Source organism: Rhagoletis zephyria, unplaced genomic scaffold (assembly GCF_001687245.7).
Source record: "Rhagoletis zephyria isolate East Lansing unplaced genomic scaffold, Rhagoletis_zephyria_1.1 Rzeph_scaffold_00858, whole genome shotgun sequence".
In the NCBI taxonomy this organism is placed as follows: domain Eukaryota; kingdom Metazoa; phylum Arthropoda; class Insecta; order Diptera; family Tephritidae; genus Rhagoletis; species Rhagoletis zephyria.
Window position 1 is genome coordinate 130,615 of NW_016157942.1, and position 10,016 is coordinate 140,630.

General features: G+C 35.4%; 1 long non-coding RNA gene across 1 annotated transcript in view; it reads left to right on the forward strand.

Moving 5' to 3' along the window:
* The first annotated feature begins 688 nt into the window (after nt 1-688).
* LOC108361819 (uncharacterized) overlaps nt 689-10,016 on the forward strand; it is a 14,525-nt gene continuing 5,197 nt past the window's right edge. The window contains exons 1-2 of the long non-coding RNA XR_001847371.1: nt 689-777; nt 4,516-4,638. This is a non-coding gene — a long non-coding RNA (uncharacterized LOC108361819). The remainder of the gene's footprint in view (nt 778-4,515; nt 4,639-10,016) is intronic.

A 10,016-nucleotide genomic window follows, 5' to 3' on the forward strand; every position in this document is an offset into this window, starting at 1 on the left:
AAATGTGTATACTGAGAAAAAATAAAAAACATTCAACTATATTATTAGGCAAAGAATTGTTAAAGAAGTAACACTGTTTCACCTAAGGCAGTCAATATGGCGGAATTAGAGCGAGAAGTTGCCAACCGATAACACCTTGTATTATTGCATCATGACCAATAACGAGAGTAATAAACTGGAAATAGCAGCAGAGGTAGCGAGCAGCGGACGAGAGACAAATACCGACGAGTGGAGACTTTTTAAAATTGAGTTGCAGCTAGGGATGCCAAAATATGAGAAAAATGGTGATCCCGGCATTTCGGGATATTTTTTAAGTAATCCCGGAATACTAGGATTTATCCCGAGATTCGAACTGAGTCATAACTTTTATGAATGTGTGTAAAAATTCAATAACTGAAAGTATTTAAACATACCATGGAATAAAACTATTTAAAATTTACAATACACTGATTGTAAAAGTCACATGTTATTAAACTAACAAATTTTAAAGTAATAACTTTTTTAATTGTATTTAAAAAGCCGTATGATTGAGGAACGCTTACATCACAAATAACAATGCAAATACCAGGTACTTTTGAAAATAATAATTAATAAAAAAAAACCTAAACAAAAATATACAGTAACAATTCCTCTAAAAATTTTTATTCTACTCTATAAAGAAATGACGAACGTCGAATTTTTTGCAATTTTTTTTTGCAATTTACTCGAAGTTTTGAGCGTGTACGAGTCAAACGGATCTCAGAATCGGATTCAGCGGGTCGAATTACATGTTGGTAGGTGGGAACATGAACATTGAATAAAACAGTCAAATTAGTAGGGGAATTCGCTCTTCTGTATATTCGTTGTATGTTGTGTAACACTGTGGAACAAATTCAGGTTAGCAGAAGTTAGCTCGATTCTGAGAGTAAGGTTTGAAAACAGAGGCTAAATTAGAAGACCCGTATTGCGGCGTTTGTTTATGTTAGTTCGAATTTTTTTTAATCGACCTTCGAACTTTGCAGTCAAATGCCGATTTTCAGCATATTGTTTATATGGTTTTTTGGCTATAACTCGTCGACTAATTGATATTTTTTCAATCTGTTAAAGCTAAATTATTGCTAGAGACCTGTGCACCAATTAAAATTAAATTAAAAAAATTGATTTAGAAAATTTTTGTAGTGCTTATGAAGCAAAANAAGATATTAGAAAAATCTAGGAATTCAAAATATGCACACTCTATAGTTACCTTATTTCAAATGGAAGCGCAGTTTGGTGATAACGTTCGCCTTGCTCATCAGATTCAGTTGGCAACTGTTGAGCGAGTTGATCAAGATGCTGATGCAAGAGATGAATTTTGTACGACATATTAACCCCAATTTCATCGAAAGCTGCCAACATGTTTGCAACAGATTGCTTGTAGTTGCCTTTGCGTTCTTTACCCAAAAGTCCTTTAACGACTGCTTTCAATGCGAGCCATGCATTTAATTCTCGGTCTATCAGAACTTGGTCAAAATCTTGACGACTCACTCGTTTCCGTATGTCGGGACCAATAACAACCCCTTCCTGAATTTTGGCGTTACTTAGTCTTGGGAAAATGTCGTTTAAGCGGTTGAATACTGCTGGTCTTTTTGCGATACATTTCAAAAAATTTTTAGCAATGCCAATTTTAATGTGGAGCAACGGCAACAAAATTTTCATTTCAGGAACAAGACTTTGTTGAAGCCTATTGTCTTTAGGCCATTTCCATCCAATGCGACTATTCCAGTTATGCTGTTTGTACTGGTTTCTTCCTTTAATACCTTCTCCGTATCGTGAATCCCAATCGCACAAAAAACACGGATATTTTGGACGGCCAGATGCTGTTAAGCCTGTAATCAGTGAAAGTATTTTGAGGTGGCAGCAAATGCACCACTGGTGTTCGCTATATTTGACTACTTCCAGAATGTGTTTCAAATTATCGAAATTTTCACTAGTGTCAGTGCTATACGCAATTGGAACAGAAGGCATTCTATTCGTCTTGTGCAAAAGCACACCTTTTAAGCTGATTACTGAACTATCGATGAATAAACGCCAATCATCTTTTTTATAGGTTAACCCTATCGTCTCCATTAACTTTTCGATATCATTGCAATAAGCGAAATTTTTTGCATCATTCAAATTGAATAACTTTTCTAACTCTTTTTGGCGTTTTCGATATGCTGTTACTTTGGTACCTTTCGCCAGCAAATTATTTCCTTTCAAAAATGAAGCCAGTTGTTCTGATTTTTTCTGAGTCAAACACAAAATTGCAACAATTGCATCCAATTGCTTTTGTGTGACTAGGGTCCTTTGATGTTTCATGAAATTTATTGAAGAAACTGAGAAGCATATTATAGATCAAACAGAAAGCAAAAAAGACTTAGTTTTGTGGAAAATATGTTAAAAAGCATGAAAAAAAATGTTTCCAACATTTTGCTTCATAAGCACTACAAAAATTTTCTTAATCAATCGTTTTTTTTTTTTAATTTTAATTGTTGCACAGGTCTCTAGCAATAATTGGCTTTAACAGATTGAAAAAATATCAATTAGTCTACGAGTTATAGCCAAAAAACCATATAATCAATATGCTGAAAATCGGCATTTGACTATTCGAACTAACATAAACGAACGCCGCGATACGGGTCTTCTAATTTAGCCTCTATTTTCACCCCTCGCTCTCAGAATCGACCTAACTTTTGCAAACCTGAATTTGTTCCACAGTGTAATTGTAACTGCATGAGCGTGTGATTTGTTGTTGCTAGCGGTACATCAAATACACATGCAGCAACAACCTGATACGCCAGCCTGTACTTGAGTGGAAGTGCGAATTCGTGCATGTGTGTATGTGGGTATACTAAACACCCATGATGTTGCATAAATGCTGGCAACAGCGTATAAGAAGCCAGAAACATATATTGCTAGCAACATGTGTCCCGATGAGTAGTATGAGTGTGTGCGTGTGAAAGCGGTATCTGATACTAAAATCTTCGGGCCGAATTGCGGTTTGCATGAGGGAAATTTCTCGATTCTTCAATATTTTTAATTTCAATAAATTCTTTCCTAATAAAAAGATTTTACCTGCCGAAAACGAAACCATTTCACACCAAATAATAACTTTATTATAGCCACCCGCATTAACGCATAATCGCGTTGTAATTGGACACTTCCAGCATTCCACGCACGATTTTGCGGCCAGTACTTTGATTTATTTTATTTGCAAAAACGTATTCGGGTGTATACATAGTCAAAATTAAGTTAAGCTACTTGCGGCTTGACGCAATTTTTAATGGGTTATCTGTCAAAAACGCTACAACTGACTTTAAGTACCAACTTAATTTTGCCTTTAAACGCCCTATTTTTCACAACAATCGATGTTACATTGATGTTTTGCTTTAAAATATCGAATTCATCGATGGTACCAAACATCGATGTTTCTCCACCTCTAATCGTTACCAAGAGTAACAAAATTTCCAACGAAATTCAGTTTGCAAGCAATAACCAAGAGCAACAAAATTTCCAACGAAATTCAGTTTGCAACCAATAACCATGATGCAATAATACAAGGTGGCATCAGTTGTGGCAGCTCGATTTGACACTGCCTTAGCTCAGTAGAATAAGAAGAAAAACGGGAAGAAATGAATCCCCATTTGGGGGAAAAATATAAAACTTCATATTTTCTTCTAAACAAAATTTGCTTTTTTATAGTATATTCGCAACGAAATGATATAAAATAAGATATAATACCTTTTTGAGTAAACAAAATGTGTATACTGAGAAAAAATAAAAAACATTCAACTATATTATTAGGCAAAGAATTATTAAAGAAGTAACACTGTTTCACCTAAAGCAGTCAATATGGCGGAATTAGAGCGAGAAGTTGCCAACCGATAACACCTTGTATTATTGCATCATGACCATCATGAGAGTAATAAACTTGAAATAGCAGCAGAGGTAGCAAGCAGCGGACGAGAGACAAATACCGACGAGTGGAGACTTTTTAAAATTGAGTTGCAGCTAGGGATGCCAAAATATGAGAAAAATGGTGATCCCGGCATTTCGAGATATTTTTTAAGTAATCCCGGAATACTGGGATTTATCCCGAGATTCGAATTAAGTCATAACTTTTATGAATGTGTGTAAAAATTCAATAACTGAAAGTATTTAAACATACCATGGAATAAAACTATTTAAAATTTACAATACACTGATTGTAAAAGTCGCATGTTATTAAACTAACAAATTTTAAAGTAATAACTTTTTTAATTGTATTTAAAAGGCCGTATGATTGAGGAACGCTTACATCACAAATAACAATGTAAATACCAGGTACTTTTGAAAATAATAATTAATAAATATACAATAACAATTCCTCTAAACATTTTTATTCTACTCTATAAAGAAATGACGAACGTCGAATTTTTTGCAATTTTTTTTTTGCAATTTACTCGAAGTTTTGAGGGGGTACGAGTCAAACGGATCTCAGAATCGTATTCAGCGGGTCGAATTACATGTTGGTAGGTGGGTCTGGTTAAAACACACATACCTCTTTTTTGTGCCGGTGTTACTATTATTGCACTTAAAAGGTGTTCGTAAGAGCTGCAAAGCATTCAAAGCGCAGTTTTCTAATCTTGACCTGAAGTTGTTAACCTTTAATATTAGGCGTGTTTTTTTTTACACGCATACGTACTGCGCTTAAAATTTGTATGGAGCTGTAAGCGACAAATTTAAGGTGCGTGTGTATTTATTTAAACATAAAACTGGTTGTACGAGTAAGATATTTATGAATCTTTTAAAGTACATCAACTTAATTTGGAATCGTACTACACATTACAGTGAATTAAACTTAACTAACACCGCTATTCTGCAACACTTTCGTTTTCGGATTTTGCTACGAATCGTAAGAATGGTATGCTGCAATCCGAATCGTATCTTCGAACATTCGAAATTCGCAACAATGGCATGCCTAAAAACGAACGAGTAAGCTTTTTTGCGTAATTTTGTACGAAAACAATTCTGTGTCGGAGGCGACATAAAAGATGTAAATCGATGTGTGTTTGCAGGAGATATTAGTGGTGTTTATGTAAACAGATTAATTTGCCTTTCGCATATACATATATTTTTATCCACTACTTTATACAAATGAGAAAAAAAGAATCTTTGTGGCCCCTTATCGAGTAAATTGGGTCCGGTTTAGTTACTTGTACAATGATTTTCGGTTGTTGTGTTCAAACGCATAACCCGAATCCAAAAACTTTAACACACACATGTAATCAAAGGATTAAACCTTTATTTAAAATAAATGTTTCAAATTATTAATAAATTCGGTTTGCACTACGCACTTTTTTGCAAATTTCGATGTGGGTTCTGCGCAAAAATACTGTGATATGCAGAAGAAATATTTATTACCTTTGACATGCGGAAGCCCCTCTTCTCCGGCAACACAGAAAGGAGAATTCTACTTAGTAAGAGTTATAATCCCTAAGCGAAGAAGAAGCTATTATTGAATTAACTGGATTGGGAACCAGTTCTTCAGGCATAGGAGGAGTTCTGGATTGTTCAACAATTCAACCAGAAGCTGACATAGATGCGCTCATGGTTACTATGCCGGGCAGCTCCGCATACCTTTGTGAGTCCATTGCCATAGCACGCTCTTACTCCGCTGCTATAACTGCAAATGCATCAGGATCCATAAGTTTCTTCAAAATATTTAAAATCAATCAATTTTACTATAAACTAGCACATGATGAGTGTTTTCTTAATTCCTTTCCACTTTGTTTTCCTTCATACGGCTGAGTTCGAAAAACAACTGATACCTGGCAATGCTGCACATTTTTCCGCAAGGGTTGCAGCATGTTGATTTTTGGTTTTTCGTAACGTAGCTACGAATTACGAATTACGAAAATTTGGGTTCTAGAATAAGGGTGTAAATTGATCTTAGCACTAACACAGATATTATAGACAAATACATATTAATTTAAGAATAAAATAATTTATGCTAATTTATAATATGCTTAAGCATTGAAAGAGATACATAAGTGGGATGTGAAAGATGAAAGAGGAAAAAGAGATGTATAGAATTAGTACTCATTGCAACGATTGAAAGTAATTATGTATTATGGCCTTGTAGTTACCTCTACTCGAAGCAGACTTAACAGATTCTGGAATTATATTCCAAAATCTCACAGCGTTGATGAAAAACAATCTCGACGTTGTCAGTAAAGTGTACTTCGGGACGATCAGATTGTGACACCTACTAGATTTTGTCAATTTAAGTTTTTCAGGCAAGTACATTGGTGACTTCCATTCTAAAAGCTTAAAAAGAAATATACAGTTCCTAGCAGCAATATAATCTGTGATACTGCACCCCAAAATCTTATTTTTCCACAGATATATGTGGCTGAACTTCTTCAGACCATACACATAGCGCGTAACATTGTTAAATAAAACACTGATTTTGTGAGAGGAAATTGAATCACACTTACTATATACGAGCTGAGAATACGTTATAAGGGGTATAATGAGTTGCCTTGCCAACTTGCGTGTTGTTTCCATTGGACTAAATGCAGCTGAAACTCTCAATCTTCGTAAGATGACATAGACATTGCTCACAACACTATTAACATGATCGCAACACGTTAGTTTACAGTTTATTACATAGCCCAAGTTTTTAATGTTGTCTATAAACTTAAGAGCACTACTACCAGTAACTAATTTCGGGATAACCTCAACATATACTACACTGTTACATATTGGCATCACAAAGGACTTAGAGGCATTTAGACACAGACATTTATTACTAGCCCACTGCGGTATTGCTGACAAATAATTATTAAGCTTAAAACACAAATCTTCGACTAGACCAATACGACTGGACAAGTACACCTGGATATCGTCAGCATACGCATGCATATTGACATACTGACACACAGAGAACACATCATTGATGAATAGACTGAACGAAAGAGGTCCTAAGACAGAGCCCTGTGGGACACCCGCTAAGACTGCTTTAAAGCTAAAGGAGGCATTATTCACCACCACTTTTTGTAACCTTCCTTCGAGGTCGTCATAAGTTTTATGGATTCATCTGAGAAGCCAAAAAAATTACAAAGTTTCTTGCAAGGACGTCATGATTGACCATATCAAATGTCTTGGAGAAATCTAATAGGCATAGGAGAGTCTGGTCATTGTTATCAAAATGAATTCTTATGTCGTCAAGTATTTTCATCATGGCTGTGGAGCAGCTATGCTCCGGTCCAAAGCCGGATTGTAGCGGAGATAATAATTTATTTGTATGTATGTATGACGATATTTGCGCTGCCTACAAAGACTCACATACTTTTGCAAACACTGGTGGTATACTTATCGACCTATAATCGCTGGGATCCATAGCCATGTTCTTTTTGGCAACAGGTAGTATAACAGCCTTTTTCCACTCAGCGAGAAAACACGGAGTTTTAAAGCAGTGGTTTACTATATGAGTAATCGTAGCTACAATATACGGCAGCACAAGTCTGACAAATTTCAGTGGAATTCCATCGTCACCCGCAGCATTCGACTTAATACCCAACACTGCTTTGATAATTTCACCTTCGCTAACGCCCACAAATTGAAATTTCTCTCCTAAAAAATTTTGATTGAGTTTGAGGACCTGGGTTACTTTTGCTGGCGGCGGTGAAGAAATCATTTAATGCACTAGGGTCAAAGTCACAGTTTTTTAAGTTACGCCATAGATATTTTGGTGGAAGCGACGGGTGTAACTTGGCAGTGCAATATTTGCTCTTTGATTGCCTAATAATTGCAGCAGCTTTGTTTCGGGATTTTTTATACTGGGACCAGGCGAAATCTGTCATTATTCTTCTCCATATCACATATAGCTTGTTACGTGTTTTTATAGCTAACCGCACTTTCTTGTGCGGACATGGACAGATTGACAGCCTTTACAGTACGAAGAGGAACATGAACATTGAATAAAACAGTCAAATTAGTAGGGGAATTCGCTCTTCTGTATATTCGTTGTATGTTGTGTAACGCTGTGGAACAAATTCAGGTTAGCAAAAGTTAGCTCGATTCTGAGAATAAGGTTTGAAAACAGAGGCTAAATTAGAAGACCCGTATTGCGGCGTTTGTTTATGTTAGTTCGAATTTTTTTTAATCGACCTTCGAACTTTGCAGTCAAATGCCGATTTTCAGCATATTGTTTATATGGTTTTTTGGCTATAACTCGTCGACTAATTGATATTTTTTCAATCTGTTAAAGCTAAATTATTGCTAGAGACCTGTGCAACAATTAAAATTAAAAAAAAAATTGATTTAGAAAATTTTTTGTAGTGCTTATGAAGCAAAATGTTGGTAAAATTTCATTTTTCATGCTTTTTGAACATATTTTCCACAAAACTTAGTATTTTTTGCTTTCTGTTTGATCTATAATATGCTTCTCAGTTTCTTCTATAAATTTCTTTTGAAAAGAAAACAATCATAATACAAAACTTGCGTTTTCCAGCTTAATATTAATTTACTTCTCATTTCTTATGTACCAATTTTTTCAGTGTTAGTTTTGAAGAAACATTGAAAAATAAATTATAAAAATATGGAAAAAAATATAATTTTGAAATGTTAGTTATGAAAAGTTTTAAGTAAAAAAATTAAATTAATGATTTGGCCAGTTGCCGTTTAGCAGGCGGCTGTGGATCAACATCACTGCTCTCTCTAATATCTTGGTCATCATCAGAAAGGTCGATAATTTCGTCCAACAGATATTCTGGAATTTCATCTTTGTCTTCCCATTCTTCCTCTTTTTCCTCGTCTTGCTCTTCTTCAAAGGTGTTTTTATACCACCAACAAATTTCAACGAGTATTGCATCTGGAGATTTCTTTCCTCTGTACCTGAAATGAATAGTCTTCAATCGTTAACATGTTTAAATTGTGCACTCTAACTAAGATATTAGAAAAATCTAGGAATTCAAAATATGCACACTCTATAGTTACCTTATTTCAAATGGAAGCGCAGTTTGGTGATAACGTTCGCCTTGCTTATCAGATTCAGTTGGCAACTGTTGAGCGAGTTGATCAAGATGCTGATGCAAGAGATGAATTTTGTACGACATATTAACCCCAATTTCATCGAAAGCTGCCAACATGTTTGCAACAGATTGCCTGTAGTTGTCTTTGCGTTCTTTACCCAAAAGTCCTTTAATGACTGCTTTCAATGCGAGCCATGCATTTAATTCTCGGTCTGTCAGAACTTGGTCAAAATCTTGACGACTCATTAGTTTCCGTATGTCGGGACCATTAACAACCCCTTCCTGAATTTTGGCGTGACTTAGTCTTGGGAAAATGTCTTTTAAGCGGTTGAATACTGCTGGTCTTTTTGCGATACATTTCAAAAAATTTTTAGCAATGCCAAGTTTAATGTGGAGCAACGGCAACAAAATTTTCATTTCAGGAACAAGACTTTCGTGTAGCCTATTGTCTTTAGGCCATTTCCGTCCAATGCGACTATTCCAGTTATGCTGTTTGTACTGGTTTCTTCCTTTAATACCTTCTCCGTATCGTGAATCCCAATCGCACAAAAAACACGGATATTTTGGACGGCCAGATGCTGTTAAGCCTGTAATCAAGTATTTTGAGGTGGCAGCAAATGCACCACTGGTGTTCGCTATATTTGACTACTTCCAGAATGTGTCTCAAATTATCGAAATTTTCACTAGTGTCAGTGCTATACGCAATAGGAACAGAAGGCATTCTATTCGTCTTGTGCAAAAGCACACCTTTTAAGCTGATTAGTGAACTATCGATGAATAAACGCCAATCATCTTTTTTATAGGTTAACCCTATCGTCTCCATTAACTTTTCGATATCGTTGCAATAAGCGAAATTTTTTGCATCATTCAAATTGAATAACTTTTCTAACTCTTATTGGCGTTTTCGATATGCTGTTACTTTGGTACCTTTCGCCAGCAATTTATTTCCTTTCAAAAATGAAGCCAGTTGTTCTGATTTTTTCTGAGTCAAACACAAAA